Genomic DNA, 17294 nt, shown 5'->3' with positions numbered 1-17294 from the left:
CTAGGGACATATGTGACCCTCAACTTCCCCTTTCAAACACGTTCACATGCCATTCAGCGCTGTTAACAATACAGTAATGAGCTGCCTTCACCTCTATCCATCGCCAAAGATTCACAATCAACCTAATTAGAAATTCTGTACAGGTTAAGCATCAGCTCCCTATTCTCTACCCTCGTTCTATCTTACGATAACCTATATGCTAGGCTGTCACTCTAGTTTGCTGATTATAATTAGGTCATTCCAAATATGGAAAGCATACAATATTTGTCCTTTTGTGTCTGGCTTATTTCGTTCAATATAATGTCCTCAATGTTCATAAATGTCTCAAGTATCAAAGCTTCATTCGTTCATATAGCTGAATAATGTCCACCATATAAATATACCACATTTAGTTTACCCATTTATCGGGGTTGGACATTTTGGATGCTTCCATCTGCTGGAAATTAGTAACAATGCCACCGTGAGCATCGGTGAGCAAATGCCTGTTTCCACCCCTGCTTGCAGTTTCCTGGGTATATACCTGGAAGCAAGATTGCCGGTTCATGTGGCAGTTCTGTACATAGTTTCCCAAGGTGCTGCCAAACTATCTTTCACAGCAGCTGCACCATTTTACATCCTCACCCACAGTGAATGAGTGTCCCTATTTCTCCACATCTTCTACAGCACTTGTAGTTTTCAGACTTTTTAATAGTGGCCATTTAGGAAAGTGTGAAATGATATCTTACTGTGGTTTTGATTTGCATTTCCATAATAGCTAATGACATTGAGCATCTTCTCGTGTGCTTTTTAGCCATTTTTATTTCCTCTTTGGAAAAATATCTACTCAAGTCTTTTGACCATTTTTAAATTATTGGGTTGTTCATCTTTTTATTGTTGAGTTGTAAAATTTCTTTAAATATTCAGGTATTAAAGCCTTATTGGGTATGTGGTTGCCAAATATTTTCTCCCATTGACTAGGCGATCTTTTCACTTTCTAGACAAAATTCTTTGAGGCACAAAAATTTTCAATTTTGTGGAGGTCTCAATTATCTATTTTTTTCTTTTTTTGCTTGTGTTTTGGGTGAAAAAAATCTAAGACACCATTGTCTACAATAAGATCTTGAAGTTGCTTCCCTACATTTTCTTCTAGGAACGTTATAGTCCTGGCTCTTCTTATATGTAAGTGTTTGATCCATTTTGAACTCATTTTTGTATAAGGTGTTAGATAAGGGTCCTCATTTATTCTTTTGATATGGATATCCAATTCTCCCAGCACCATTTGTTGAAGAGTCTATTCTGTCCCAGCTGAGTGGACTTGGCAGCCTTGTAAAAATCAATTGTCATAGATGTGAAGGACTATTTCTGAACTCACAGTTTGATTCCATTGGTCAATATATCTACTTTTATATCAGTAGCATGCTGTTTTGACCACAGTATTTTTGTAATATGCTTTAAAGTCAGGAAGTATGAGTCCTCCAAGTTCATTGTTCTTTCTCAAGATATTTTTGGGTCTTTAGGACCCCTTATATGTCCAAATAAATTTGGATAATTGATTTATCCATTTCTGAAAAGTAGGCTGTTAGAATTTTGATTTGAATTGTATTGAACATATAAATCAATTGTCGACATACTGATGATAAACAGTCTTTCAATGCATGAACAAGGAGTTTCCTTCCATTTATTTAAGTCTTCTTTTGTTTCTTGTAGCAATATTCTGTAGTTATCTGTGCACAGATCCTTAATATCCTTGGTTAAATTTATTCCTAGATATTTGATTACTTTCTTTGCTATTATAAATGGAATTTCTTTCTTCATTTCCTCCTTACATTGCTCACTACTATTGTATAGAAATATTACTAATTTTTGCATGTTGATCTTGTATTCTGCCTCTTTGCTGAACTTATTTATAATCTCCAGTAGCTTTGTGGTGCATTTTTTGGTATTTTCTGTATATAGGATCATATCATCTGCAAATGTGAAAACTTTACTTCTTCATTTCTTATATGAATGTGTTTTATTTCTTTTTCTTGCCTAACTGTTCTAGTTAGAACTGCCAGCACAATTTTGAATAATAGTGGTGAGAAAAGGCATCTCTGTCTTGTTGAGATCTTGAAGGATCTTTTACCATTGAATGTGATATTAGCTGTGGGTTTTTCATACATACCCTTTATCATCTTTTGGAAATGTCCTTCTATTCCTATCTTTTGAAATGTTTTTAACAAGAAAGGATGCTGGATTTTGTCAAAAGCCTTTCCTGTATCTATCAAAAGTATCACGTTTGTTTCTTCTTTGATTTGTTATTGTGGTGTGTTACATTTGATTTTGTTGTGTTGAACCATCTTGCACACTAGGGATAAAACACACTTGATCATCGTGTATAATTCTTTTAAAATGATTTTGGATTCGATGTGCAAGTATTTTATTGAGGATTTTTACATCTACATCCATTATTGCAATTAGTCTGTAGTTTTCCTTTCTTGTAGAATCTTTATGTAGCTTTTGTATTAGAGTGATTGTATTAGTCTTCCAGAGGGGTTCCAATGCAGAATACCAGAAATCTGTTGGCTTTTATAAATGGTATTTATTTATGGTAAAAGCTTACAGTTACAAGGCTCTAAAGAGTCCAACTCAAGGCTGCTTTCTCGCCAAAGTCAGTTGCCATGTGTTGAAGCAAAATGGTTGCTGATCTTTGCTAGGGTTCAGCCTGCTCCTCTGGGCTTCCTCTCTCTCTGTTGCAGGCTGGCATAGCACTTGCCCTTTGGGGCTTTCTCTCTCTCCTAGCATAGGGCTCATTTCTTTCTGGGCTTTCTATATCAGACTCAGCTCTCTTCCCAATGTCAGCGGTGAGCTATCAGGGAAATGTTTCATCTCTCCCTGGGGCCTTAACTGTTTGAGACTTTTCCTTTTTGTCACATGGTAGGATCAAAATAACAAAATTCTCTCCTCTTCCTTGAGGTGTGAGTTTCCATTTTTATCGATGCACCCATGGGATGGGGACTCAACCTGAATCCATCTTACCACATGCTCTAATCAAAGCCCTAATCTTAACAGATAATTTAATCAAGGGCCTGTCAACTGAATCCAATATAAGCAAAGAGTGTCACACAGAAGAATAGATTAATTTACAAATACAATCTTTCTCATTTGGGGATTCATAAATAATCTCAAGCTGTTACAATGATGTTGGCTATATAGAATGAGTTAAGTAATGTTGCCTCTTCTCCAATTTTTTTAATGAGTTTGAGTAGGACTGGTATTAATTCTGGGAACAGTTGAGAGAATTCAACTGTGAAGCCATCTGGTCCTGGGCTTAATTTGGGGGGTAGGATTTTGAAATATGATTCAATCTATTTACTTGTAATTGATCTGTTGAGGTCTTTTATTTCTACTAGACTCAGTGTAAGTTGTTCCTCTGTTTCTGGGAATTTTTCCATTTCATCTAAGTTGTATAATTTGTTGGCTTCCAGTTGTTCACAATATCCTCTTTGATCAGTTTTTTTTTTTCTTTGGGGTCAGTAGTAATGTCCCCCTCTCATTTCTGATTTTATTTATTTGTATCTCCTCTCTTTTTTGTTGTTGTCAGTCTGGTTAAGGGTTTGCCAATTTTATTGATCTTCTCAAAGAACCAACTTTTGGTTTTGTTCATTCTATGTTTTCGTTTCATCTCAATTGCATTTAATTCTGCCCTAGTCTTTGATATTTATTTTTTCCTGCTTAATTTTGGGCTAGCTTGCTCTTCTTCTAGTTCCTCCAGGTGTGCAGTTGGGTATTTGATTTTAGTTTTGTATTCTTTTTTTAAAGTAAGCATTTAGACCTATAAATTTCCCTCTCAGCACTGCTTTTGTTCCATCCTATAAATTCTGAAAGGTTTTGTTCTTACTTTCATTAGTCTCAGGATATTTACTAATTTCCCTTGCACTTTCTTTGACCCATTGTTTGTTTAAGGGTGTGTTGTTTACCCTCCAATGGCAGTTTGATTTTATTTAATAAATTCCCAAAAGAGAAAGATTATGTTTGTAAACCAATCTTTTCCTCTGAGTGTGATACCATTTGATTGCATTAAATTCAGCTGAGATGTCTTTGATTGGATTAGCAGGTAAGACTGGGGCTTTTAGATTTGACTATTTCAGAAGGCATGACTCAGGTTGGGTCCCCACCCCCCAGCTGGATCTGATACAAATTGACCTTCACTGAAGAAGACACGCAGAGGAGTTACCTTTATCATTTTGAATCCTGCCGTGTGACAGAAAGGAGAAAGCTTAAGCAGCTAAAATCCCAGGGAGAGATAGGAAATTTGCTTCCTTGGGAAGAGAGACGAGACTGATATAGGAAGCCCTGAGAGACAGCAGAGATCAGGAAGAAGCTGGCTCTCAGAGCCTCAGGAGAAAGAGGAAGCCCAGGGGAAAGCTGACACCCAGCTGAGACTGTCCACCATCTTGCTTCAGTGCACGGTAGCTGACTTTGGTGAGAAAGACGTTGGTGAGTTGGGCTTTCCACAACCTTGGAACTGTAAGATTTTACCTCAAATAGATACCCTTTATAAAAAACAACCGATTTCTGGTATTTTACATTAGCACCCGTTTGAGAGACTACTACACCTCCATCTATATGTGAATTTTCCAGTTCTCCACATGTTTCTGATTTTCAGCTTCATTCCATTATGGTCAGAGGAAGTGTTTGAATAATTTCAATATCTTTGAAAACACTGAGACATATTTTGTGAACCAACATGTGTTCTACCCTGGAGAAAGATCCATGAGCACTTGAGAGGAATGTATATCCTGCTCTTTGGGGGTGCATGGTTCTGTATATGTCTAGTTCATTTCTCATATTCAAGTTCCCTGTTTCTTTATTGATCCTCTGTCTAAATGTTTTCAGTTTTTTTATTTAATTATTCTTATGTCAGTGCTATAAATTATTCAGTTAACACAAGGTAATAATTTCAATAACACTAAATTCATTTTAGTTTGTGGCTATAGTCCCCCCCCTTATTTTGTTCATTTCTCAACCCTGAGGGATTTGGGGTGATGTCTGCTCTGACTGCTTCAGGCTGAGTAGGGATGTAGATGTTATGTGGCAGAGGAATGGAACTGTTTACTTGTAGTTGAAGCTACTCCTTTCTTTTGGGATCAGGCTGGTCCACCATCATCATTTTGTTAGTTGTCCTGGACAGGCTTAAAAAAATGGAGAGCGGGAATTGACCACAAGCCTGCTGGGTTTGGGGGCTCAACCAGCATAGGATCAGTCTGGAGGCTTTAAGGCTCTGAGAAATAAAATTAACAAGTAAGTTGAAAATTCTAGGATCAAATAAAGAGTTAGAAGAATCATGATTAGGGAATTTATAAATGGGTTTATCTTATATTGGGGAAATAGCTGTTTTGGAGGAGGAGTGAAACTTGCACCTTCCTAGTCTGCCTTCTTCCCTGGAAGTTCTCCATTTTTCATACCCTTTCAAAAAAATCTTTTGCAAATCTCATGAAATATTCCCAAATGTCTTTTTTATGAATTTAAGAAATATGTTTGTAATCAGTTTTATTGATACATATTAATAAGGCATAAATCCATCCAAAGTGTACAATAAATGGTATTCAGTATATTTGTGCATTCATCAATTCAATCATTCTTAGAGCACTTTCATTATCCCAATAATAATAATTAAGTAGGGAAGTGGATGTGGCTCAAGTGATAGAGCTTCCACCTGCCAAATTGGAGGACTTGGGTTTGATCCCTGGGGCCTCCTGGTGCAAAAGAAGAGAAAGTGTGCCCATGTGGCAAACCAGTGCCTGCGCGAGTGCCCACGTGGTGAGCCAGTGCCCGGCGCAAGTGAGTCATGCAGCAAGATGATACCGCATCAAAAGAGAGACAAGGCGAGAGTAAAGGTGAGGAAGAGCAGAAACCAGAAACTAAGGTGGCACAATTGACGGGGAACCTCTGTCCCCATCAGAGGTCTCCAGGATTGTATCTTGGTGAATCCTAGAGGAGAGGAAAATGAGAAGAGAAGACAATACAGATAGCAAAACAGCAGGGTGGGAGGAGGGGAAGGGGGGGAGATAAGTAAATAAATAAATCTTTTTAAAAAATAATTAAATAAAACAAAAGCAAACAAAGAGCCAAATCTCATCAGCTCTCAATCTATTTATGCTTCCTCTTGCCATACATAGCTGCTGTTCTTTTTTCCTTTCACTAGCATATTTGTATTTATATGTCGTAAAAACAATCTTATATATGCAATATATCCCATGTTCATGTTTTACATGAGGTTTTACTATCTTATACAATCCCATGTTACATTTTTTAGCTTTCCTTTTAGTAATATATATGACCTTAGACTTTCCCTTTCAACCACTGTTATACCCATATACTAGCTCTGCTATTAAAAACACTAAGATGTGCTTTCACCATTTCTATTCATTTCCAAAAATTTACTAACAACTTTTTACCAATTCTATACAGATTAACCCTCAATTTTCCATTCTCTACCCTCTTTCTATTTTCTGGTGACCTATATTCTAATTATTAACTCCATGTGTTTACACAATGTATCTAATTCATAATAGTGCAATCATGCAGTGTTTGTCCTTTTGTGTCTCAACATAATGTCCTCCAAGTTCATCCATGTTGTCATATGTTTCACAACTTTGTTTCTTCGTAATGCTGCCTAATATTCCACTGTGTGTATACAACACAATTTGTTTATCCATTCACTAGTCAATAGACACCTGTTTCCAAACCTTGGTAATTGTAAATAATGCCACTATAAACCTTGGGGTGCAGTTGCCTGTTCATGTCACTGTCCTCTGATTTTCTGGGTATATACCTACTAGCGGTATTGCAGGGTCCCTAGGCAAGTCTATATTCAGCTTTCTTAGGAACTGCCAAACAGTCCTCCACAATGGCTATACCATTCTACATTCCTACCAACAGTAAATAAGTGTTCCTATTTCTCCACATTCTCTCCAACATTTACAATTTACTAACTTTTTAGAAGTGGCCAGTCTAATAGGTGTGAAATGATATCTCATTGTAGTTTAAATTACATTTCCCTAATTACTAGTGATGTTGAACATTTTTTCACTGTTTCTTTGCCTTTCATATATCTTCTTTGGAAAATTGTCCTTTCAAGTCTTTTGCCCATTTTTTAATCAGGTAGTTTGTCTTTTTATTGTTGATCTGAATGATCTCTTTTATATCATGGATAGTAAACTGTTATTGGACATGTGATTGCCAAACATTTTCTCCCATTGAGTCGGCTGCCTTTTCACCCTTTTGACTAAGTCCCTTGAGTGTTTAATTTTGAGGGGGTCTCACTTATTTATTTTTTCTTTTGTTGCTTGTGCTTTGGGCATAAGGTTTAAGAAATTACTGCTTACCATGAGATCTCAAAGATGTTTTTCTACATTTTCTCCTAGGAATTTTATGGTTGTCACTTTTATATTTTGGTCTTTAATCCATTTTGAATTAATTTCTGTATGAGGTGTGAAATAGGGGTCTCCTTTCTTTATTTTGGGTATAGATATCCAGTTCTCCCAACACCATTTGTTAAATAAACTGTTCTGGCTCAATTGGGAGGGCTTGACAGGCTTGTCACAAATCAATTAATTATAAAAGCGAGGGTCTGTTTCTGAGTTCTATATTTGCTTCCATTGGCCAATGTGTCTATCTTGATGCCAGTACCATGCTAGTTTTACCACTGTAGCTAAGTAATATAACTTAAAGTCTGGAACTAAGAGTCCCCCAAATTTTTCTTTTTAAAGACATTTTTGGCTATTCAGGGACACTTACCATTCCAAATAGATTTGATAATTGGCTTTTCTATTTCTACAAAAAAGTTGTTGGGATTTTTATTGGGATTGTGTTGAATCTGTAAAGCAGTTTGGGTAGACTTGACATCTTCACAATACTTAGACTTCCAATCCATGAACACTAAACGTCCTTTCATTTCTGTAAGGCTTCTTCAGGTTTTTTTAGCAATGTTTTGTAGTTTTCTGAGTGAAGTTTCTTCATGTCCTTATTTAAGTTTATTCCTAAATATTTGTTTATTTTAGTTGCTACTAATGGTATTTTTTCTGATTCCACCTCAGATTACACAGCAGTGTATAGAAACGCTACTGATTTTTGCATATTTATCTTGTATCCCGCCACTTTACTGAACTCATTTGTCAGTTCTAGTAGCTTTGCTGTGGATTTTTCAGGAGATTCTAGATAAAGGATCATATCATCAGTGAATAGTGAAAGTTTTACTTCTTACTTTCCTATTTGGGTGCCTTTTTTTCTTTATCTGCCCTGATTGCTCTAGTTAGAACCTCTAGCACAATACTGAATAACAGTAACGTCAGTGAGCATCCTTGCCTTGTTAGGATTATCCAGGTTCTACAGGTGACACACCACCTGTCTCCCACTCTCATTATAGCCCGTATATGAAGTCACATGTACCTCTGCTGCTTTTCACTGTGGGGAGCCCCAGCAATGCTCCTTGGACTTGGCACAAGTCATTTTCCAAGCCATGTGCCTTGTTTCACCAGAAATAGATTCCATAATGGAGGTGCTTACAGGGCCACCCCAGGCAGTCTGCACATGCAGATGCTATGGGTAAGAGATAATGTGTAACAGGAGTTCAGCATGGCCACTGAAGCCTCTCTGGTATAATGGAAATGCAGCTACGGGAGAGGGCTAAACCTTACAAACAGGGCCTCTCCAATTCACAAGAGGTGTGGTTTCCCCCACATTCAGTCACTTGCCCATATATATCGAGATGTTGATGATGCACCCCCATAAACCCATCCTCTAGCCAGGTGGGGAGCCCCTTGGAAACAGCTGTCTGACATGGAAAGGGAGTCAGTACATCTCACTGATGGGAACACCACCGTATGCAGGGCATCTCGCTGGAGGACCACGGCACATCAGCACACCTCAAACCCCCCACCTATCCAGCACGGCTCTCTGGGGTCTGCACAGTTGGGCGAGCTGGAAGCAGTGCAGTTAGCTCTCCAGGATGCACCAAGCTGCCAGTTGACCAATCACTGGACAACATTTTACTAAAGGTTGTTTCTTATGCTTCAAAACCAAATATTGGCATCCCTTCGAAGGGGTCATATTCCGCGTTAAACCCTACTCCTGTTTCCATATTATACATAGCACCAGTTTCCACCATTCCCAGAGCCACCCAGAGGAGAATTATTACTCCCAGACCAAGCAGTGAAATGGGCTTGTGAAGATGCAGGAAAGCTTCACCTCGTGGATGCCAGTCACGAGGTGACCATCAAAAATGCCACGTTTACCCTCCCAAGAAGGTCCACTACCCACACAAGACACAAACCTGGCTGGCAAACACAGCACAGAGCAAGCTCTGCAGGGAAAGCACTATGGCATCTATCAGCGAGGGAGAGACATACCAGGTCCAGCCCTCAGGATGTAGGTAGCAGCCCAGACGCAGCCCTCGCTGCCTGGCACAGTGTCAGAATCCACCCTGGCTCTGGGTTTAGTGATTGTGCTGGCTGCACGGTCCTAGGCTTACTGACCAGACCACAATGCCTCATCACACAGGACAAGTGATGCTCAAACAATACTTGACTAGTCCAAAGCTACACAGGAATGGGACAGAGGAGATTGCTGGCTGTCCCTCCTCAAACACCTCTGCCCAGCATCCCACTGAGCACAGCGGATGACACAAAACCATGCAGCCTATATATCAAATAGGTCTACTGGCACCAACACAAGAACGTGTCTCGACCCAGGCATAACCAAATATGATTTTCATACAGCCCCAGTGGCCTCACAGGTATAATCGAATCAAACCTCCATGGCTAGTTGTTCTCCACTCCAGCCTGCTGGACACACTATTCACCCACTCATTCTTTCCCCTAAGTTTTATAGATCTTTAGAAAACAAAGGGTTATCAATTGTGACATGCTTGGCAGGATAATAAGATAAGAGGAAATGAATAGAAAACAAGTTCCTTTTATTTGGATTGTATAGCTACATACCCTATATTCATAGAACATTTATTTGGTGCACAATCACTGAGAAATTCAGTGTGTGATTTACACTATAGCAGGTAAAGCTGTAACTTCAAATATCCTTTGAAAAGTTGGTATGAGAATTAAATAATTTGGTTCATTTTTTAGGTAAGAGTGTAGACTAAGTTTACACTCATATTTTTATCAGCTTTATTGAGACAAAATATATTTCACAATACCATACAATTTAAAGTGCACAATTCAAAGGTTTTTTTGGCATATTCACAGATAAGTACAATTATCACCACATTCAACTTTAGAGCATTTTAAACACCTCAAAAAGAAACCCTGTGCATTTTCGTTATCACCTCCCTCTAACCTCAAGCCCTCCAGCCCTAAGCTAACACTCTACAATTTTCTGTCCCTACAGGTTTCATGTTCTGAACCTTATATATGAGTGGGATGATAAAACATATGGTCTTTCTTGACTGACTTATTTAACTTAGCATAATGTTTTCAGGTTCACCAAGGTTGTAGGATGTGGACATACTATTCTAAGACAAGAGCTTAGATTGCAAGGAGCCCTACAAAGAATTAACACAAAGCATCCAACCTATATATCAAACGCATCCACTAGCACCAATGCAAGAATTCCCTCTTTATAGCTGAATAATATTTTTTACTAATATGAATGATATAAGCATTCACATACAAGTTGTTGTGTGAATATATTATTTAATTTTTCTTGGGTATATACTTGATTGGAATTATTGAATCATGTGGTATCTCTATGTTTAACCATTTGAAGAACTGTCTAATTATTTTCCAAATAAGCTGCATTACTTTATAGTCCCATTATTAGTGTATGAGGGTTCCCTTTCCCCACATCCTTGTTAATATTTGTTTTATCTGACTTTTTTAACAAATCAATGTTATTGATACATATTAATGAAGCATAAATCCATACAAAGTGTACAATCAGTGGTATTTGGTATAATCACATGGTTGTACATTCATCACTTCAATCATTTTTAAAGCATTTTCATTATTCCAATAATAAAAAAGAGACAAAAAAACTCATCACTTCCTAATATCTCTTTGCATCTCATGCTGTAAGTAGTTGCTATTATGTTTCCATCTCTCTAGTTTATTTGTACTTATATTTTGTAAAAAGTCTTATATATGTGTTATCACTCATATTCATATTTCACATGAGATTTCACTCTGTTATACAAATCCATGAGATATTTTTTAGCTTTCCTTCTAGTGCTATACATGAACCTTAGACTTTCCCTTTCGACCACTATCATACCCATACACTAGCTCTGCTAGTTACAAACACTATGATGTGCTTTCACCATTTCTATTCATTTCAAAAAAATTTACAAACAACCTGCACAGATTAACCCTCAGCTTTCTGTCCTCTACCTTGACTCTATTTTCTGTTCTAATTATTAACTCCATGAGTTTACACAATATATTTAGTTTATAATAGGCAATCGCATGTTGTGTCTGGCTTGCTTCACTCAACATAATGTCCTCCAGGTTCATCCATGTTGTCATATGCTTCATGACTTCATTTCTTCTTACAGCTGCATAATATTCCACCATGTACACACCACAGTTTATCCATTCATCAGTTGATGGACACCTGGGTGTTTCCATCTTTTGGAAATCATGCAGAATGCCTCTATGAACATCAGTGTGCAGATGTCTGTTCATGTCTGCTCTCAGTTCTTCTGGGTATATACTGAGTAGTGATATTGCAGGTCACGTGGCAAGTCCATATTCAGCTTCCTAGGAACTACCACACAGCCACACAGTGGCTGTACCACTCTATATTCCCACAGTGAAAAAGTCTCCTTTCTCTCCACTGCTCCTCCAACATTTACAGTTTTCTGACTATTTAATAGCGGTCAGTCTAATAGGTGAGAACTGATATCTCATTGTAGTTTTTATTTGCATTTACCTAATCACTAGTAATGCTGAACATTTTTCATGTGTTTTATTGCCATTTGTATTTCTTCTTTGGACAATTGTCTTTTTGCCCCTTTTGCCCATTGTTTAGTTGGGTAGTTTTTCTTTTTATTGTTGATTTGAATGATCTCTTTGTATATCACGGATATTAAAGCCTTATTGGATATATGATTGCTAAATATTTTCTCCCATTGAGTTGGCTGCCTTTTCACCCTTTTGACAAAGTTCCTTGAGGTGCAAAATTGCTTAATTTTGAGGAGACCCCATTTATCTATTTTTTCTTCTGTTGCTCATGCTTTGGATGTAAGCTTTAAGAAACTACCACCTACCACAAGATCTTGAAGATGTTTTCCCACATCTTCTTTAGGAGTTTTATGGTTGTTACTTTTCTATTTAGGTCCTTGATCCATTCTGAGGTAATGTTTGTATAAGGTGTGAGATAGGGGTTCTCTTTCTCTCCTTTGGATATGGATATCCAGGTCTCCCAGCACCATTTGTTGGATAGACTGTTCTGGTCCAGCAGCCTGGGCTGAAGAGGCTTGTCAAAAACCACTTCACTGTAAATGTTTGAGGGTCTATTTCTGAGTTCTTGATTCATTTCCCTGGTAAATATGTCTATCTTTATGCCAGTACCATAATGTTTTTACAACTGTAGCTAAATAATATGCTTTAAAGTCAGGACGTGAGAGTTCTCCAACTTTGTTCTTGCATTTGAAGACAATTTTGGCTATTCAGGGCCCCTTACCCTTTCAAATAAATTTGATCATTGGCTTTTCCATTTCTGAAAAAAAAAAAAGGTTGTTGGGATTTTTATTGGGACTGCATTGAATCTATAAACCAGTTTGAGTAGAATTGCCAACTTAATATTTAGTCTTCCAGGTCATGAGCTCAAAATGTCCTTCCATTTATTTAGCAATGTATTGTCGGTTTCTGAATACAGGTCATTTATGCCCCTGGTTAAGTTTATTCCTAAATATTTTATTGTCTTAGTTGCTGTTCTAAATGGAATTTTTTTCCGATTTCCTCCTCAGATTACTCATCAGCACTGTATAGAAACACTATTGATTTTGCATATTAGTCTTGCATCCCGCCACTCTGCTGAGCTTGTCTATTAGTTCTAGTAGCTTTGTTATGGGTTTTTCAGTATTTCTAAATATAGGATTATGTCATCAGCAAATAGTGAAAGTTTTACTTCTTCCTTTCCTATTTAGGTGCCTTTTACTTCTCTATCTAGCCTAATTGCTCCAGCTAGAATTTCTAGCACAGTATTGAATAACAGTGGTGATGGGGGGATCCTTGTCTTGTTCCTGATTGCAGCAGGAAAGAGTTTGGTCTTTCACCGTTGAGTAGAATGTTAGCAGTAAGCTTTTCATATATGCACTTCACCATATTGAGAAATCTCCTTCTATTCCTCTATTTTGGTGTGCTTCTATCAAGGAAGGATGCTTGATTTTGTCAAACACCTTTTCTGCAGCAATTGAGAGGATTATGTGATTTTTCTTCTTCTATTTATTAATGTGGTTTATTATAGTAATCAATTTTCTTGTGCTGAACCACCCTTGCATACTTGGGATAAAACCCACTTGATCATGGTGCATAATTCTTTTAATGTGCTTTTGGATTCAGTTTGCAAGTACTGTGTTGAGGATGTTTGCATCTATATTCATTAGTATTATTGGTCTACAATAACACTTTTCTCGTAGTTGCTTTATCTGGTTTTGGTATTAGGGTGATGTTGACATCATAGAATGAGTTTGGTAGCATTCTTTCCTGTTTAATTCTCTGGAAGAGCTTGAGCAAGATCAGTATTAGGTCATCTTTGAACAATTGGTAGAATTCACCTGTGAAGACATTTGGTCCCCAGGCTTTCATCTTTGAGAGGTTTTTGATGACCATTTCAATCTCTTCACTTGTGATTGGTTTGTTGAGGGCTTCTACTCTTCTAGGGTCAGTGTAGATTGTTTGTGTGTGTCTAGGAATTTGTCAGTCTCATCTACATTGTCTAGATTTTTGGCATACAATAGTTGATAGTATCCTCTTAGGAACTTTCTTATTTCTAAGGGTCAGTGGTGACGGCCCCCGCCTTTCATTTCTGATTTTATTTATTTGCATCTTTTCTCTTTTATTCTTTGTCATTCTAGCTAAGCATTTGTCAATGTTGTTGATCTTCTCCAAGAACCTACTTGTGGTTTTGTTGATTCTATTTGCTTTTTTCTCTATTGTATATTTTGTTCTTGATTTCATTTATTTCTGCTCTGATCTTTACTATTTCTTTCCTTCAGCTTGTTTTGGAATTAGTTTCCTGTTCTTTTTCTAGTTCCTTCAGGTGTGCAGTTATATCTTCAAATTTAGCTCTTCCTTCTTTTTTTAATGTGAACATTAAGGGGTATAAATACCTCTCTCAGCATTGCCTTTGCATTATCCCGCAGGTGTTGATATGTTCTGTCTTCATTTTCAATCATCTCAAGATATTTACTGAATTCTCTTGTAATTTTTTCTTTGACCCACTGATTATTTAAGAGTGTGTTGTTTAATCTCCATATATTTATGAATTTTCCCTCTTTCAATCCATTATTGATTTCTGGCTTTATTTAGTGAATTTATTGAGACCTGTTTTGTGACCCAACATATGGTCTATCCTGGCAAAGGATACATGAGGTCTTGAAAGAATGTACATACTGGAAAGTGGACTTGGCCCAATGAATAGGGCGTCTGCCTACCACATGGGAGGTCCGCGGTTCAAACCCCGGGCCTCCTTGACCTGTGTGCAGCTGGCCCATGTGCAGTGCTGATGCGCGCAAGGAGTGCCCCACCACGCAGGGGTGTCCCTCCGGTAAGGGATCCCCACACACAAGGATTGTGCCCCATAAGGAGAGCCGCCCAGCGCAAAAGAAAGTACAGCCTGCCCAGGCATGGCACCACATACACGGAGAGCTGACACAGCAAGATGATGCAACAGAAAGAAACACAGATTCCGGGTGCTGCTGATAAGGATAGAAGCAGTCACAGAAGAACAAAGAGTGAATGTACACAGAGAGCAGACAACTTGGGGGGGGGGGGGAGAGAAATAAATAAAAAATAAATCTTTAAAAAAAAAAAGGAATGTACATACTGATGTTTGTGGGTGCAATGCCCTATAAATGTCTCTTAGGGGGTCTAGTTCATCTATTATATTATTCAAACTCTCTGTTTCTTTACTCATCCTCTACCCAGGTATTCTATCTAATACTGAGAGTGGTATACTGAAGTCCCCAACTATTATTGTAAAGACATCTATTTCTCCTATCAGTTTTGCTAATGTGTGCCTCATGTACCTTGGGTCAGCCAGGTTAGGTTCATAAATGTTTATTATAGTTATTTTTTCTTGGTGACTTGTCTTATTTATTAATAATAATGACTTTCTTCATGCCTTATAACAGTTTTGCACTTAAAATCTATTTTGTCTGATATTAGTATTGCTATTCCAGCTCTTTTTTGGTTACTATTTGCAGGGAATATCTTTTTCCACCCTTTCATTTTAAACTTATTTTGTCCTAACATCTGAGGAAAGTCTCTTATAGCCAGCATAGGAAAGTCTCTTATAGCCAGCCATATTTTTCAAATCCCTTCTATCAGTCCATGTCTTCATGCCATTGGCATTCAATGTTATTGTAAAGACATTACTTCACTCATTTTGTCCTTCAGCTTTCTGTTGTCATATCTTACTACTGTCTATCTTTTATCCTTTGATTTATTCTTCTAAAAATCTTCATTCCTACAATCTCTCACCCTTTTATCCCTTTCTTGCTGCAGCACTCCCTTTAGTATCTTTTGTAATTCTGGTCTTTCAGTAACATACTGTCAGCTTTGTCTGTCTGTGAAGACTTTGAACTCACCCTCATTTTTGAAGGACAGTTTTGCTGGATACATAATTTTGGGCTGATGGTTTTTCTCTTTCAGCACCTTAAATACTTCATACCACTTTCTTCTCACCTCCGTGTTTTCTGATGAAAGGTCAGCACTTAAACTTATCGAGGTTCCCTTGTATGTGATGCTTTGCTTTTCTCTTGCTATTTTCAGAATCTTCTCTTTATCTCTGATACTTCTCATTCTGAATGGTAGGTGTCCCTGGGTAGGTCTATTTGGATTTAATTTGCCCTTCTTAGATATTGAGATGTATGTCTTTCATAAGTGTTGGGATGTTTTTGGTCATCATTTCCTCATATATTCTTTCTGCCCCTTTTCTATTTTTTTCTCCTTATGGGACAGTGATAATGCAATTGTTTGTGCATTCCACATTGTCATTCAATTCCCTGAGACCCTGTTCCATCTTTTTTCCATTCCTTTTTCTTTCTGTTTCCTATCCTTTCCAGTTCAGATGTTCTGTTCTTGAAATCACTAATTCTGTTTTCTAGCATTCAAATCTGTTCTTATGGGCCTCTAATATCTTTTTAATCTCATCCATCATGTCTTTCATTCCCATAAACTCTGTTATTTTTCTTTTCAGGCTTTACAATTATTCTTTATGCTCACCCAGTGTCTTCTTACTATTCTTTAACTCTTAGTTACATTTTCTTTCAACTCTTTGAATTGATTTAGGAGATTTGTACGGTTACCATTGATTAGTTGTCTTAAATCCTGTATCTCTTCAGGACATTTGGTTTACTCCTTTGGCTGGGCCATATCTTCCTGTTTCCTAGTATGTTTTGTAATTTCTTGCTGATTTCTAAGCACCTGAATATGTTGGTGAATTTACTTTGATGGTCGTTATTTCTCTCGCCTATAGTTTTTCTTTTTTGCAACTCTTCTTTGATTTTTGTTTCAACTTAGTCTTTAAAATTGCCCATCTTAACTTATCAAAATCAAACCAGAGACTCACTAGTGGGGCATAAATTTTTTCCCAGAGGGCTTTAGAGAGGACTAAAAGCATTTTTCCTCCATGCAATTTCCAGAAAGGCCAGCAGATGGCAATGTCCTCAAAACTTTCTGCAGAGGTGTTTCCTTCAAACTTTACTTTCCAGTGTTTCTGGTCTGGCCAGGACTAAGACTTAAAGTGGGATTTGCTGGCTGAATTCACTGAAGAGAAGCCCTCCCTTTTCCTTTTTAACAGCTGATAGGGAGGAAGAAGTCTGTTCCCCTCCCAGTCAGCTGTAGTGAGCCAGGAGTTTTTGTCTCAGCTTTATGTCTTGAGGGTGGGGGATGGGAGCCCTTCCCTGACACTGCCAGGGTTTGGTAAGTCAAATTTGTTGCTCTGGGTTCTTTGTTTCTGTCCTTTGCCCTCCTGGTAGTTGTGCAACACAGTCCTAGTCTGCTGACCCCAAAGAAGATAGCTTGGACTGCTTTTGGCCCTTTCTCCATTAATTTGTGAGAGAGTTGAGCCCTGCCTGCCTACTCAGATGCCAT

This window comes from Dasypus novemcinctus, chromosome 3 (genome assembly GCF_030445035.2).
Source record: "Dasypus novemcinctus isolate mDasNov1 chromosome 3, mDasNov1.1.hap2, whole genome shotgun sequence".
Classification (NCBI taxonomy): domain Eukaryota; kingdom Metazoa; phylum Chordata; class Mammalia; order Cingulata; family Dasypodidae; genus Dasypus; species Dasypus novemcinctus.
This window is presented reverse-complemented; position numbering follows the sequence as displayed.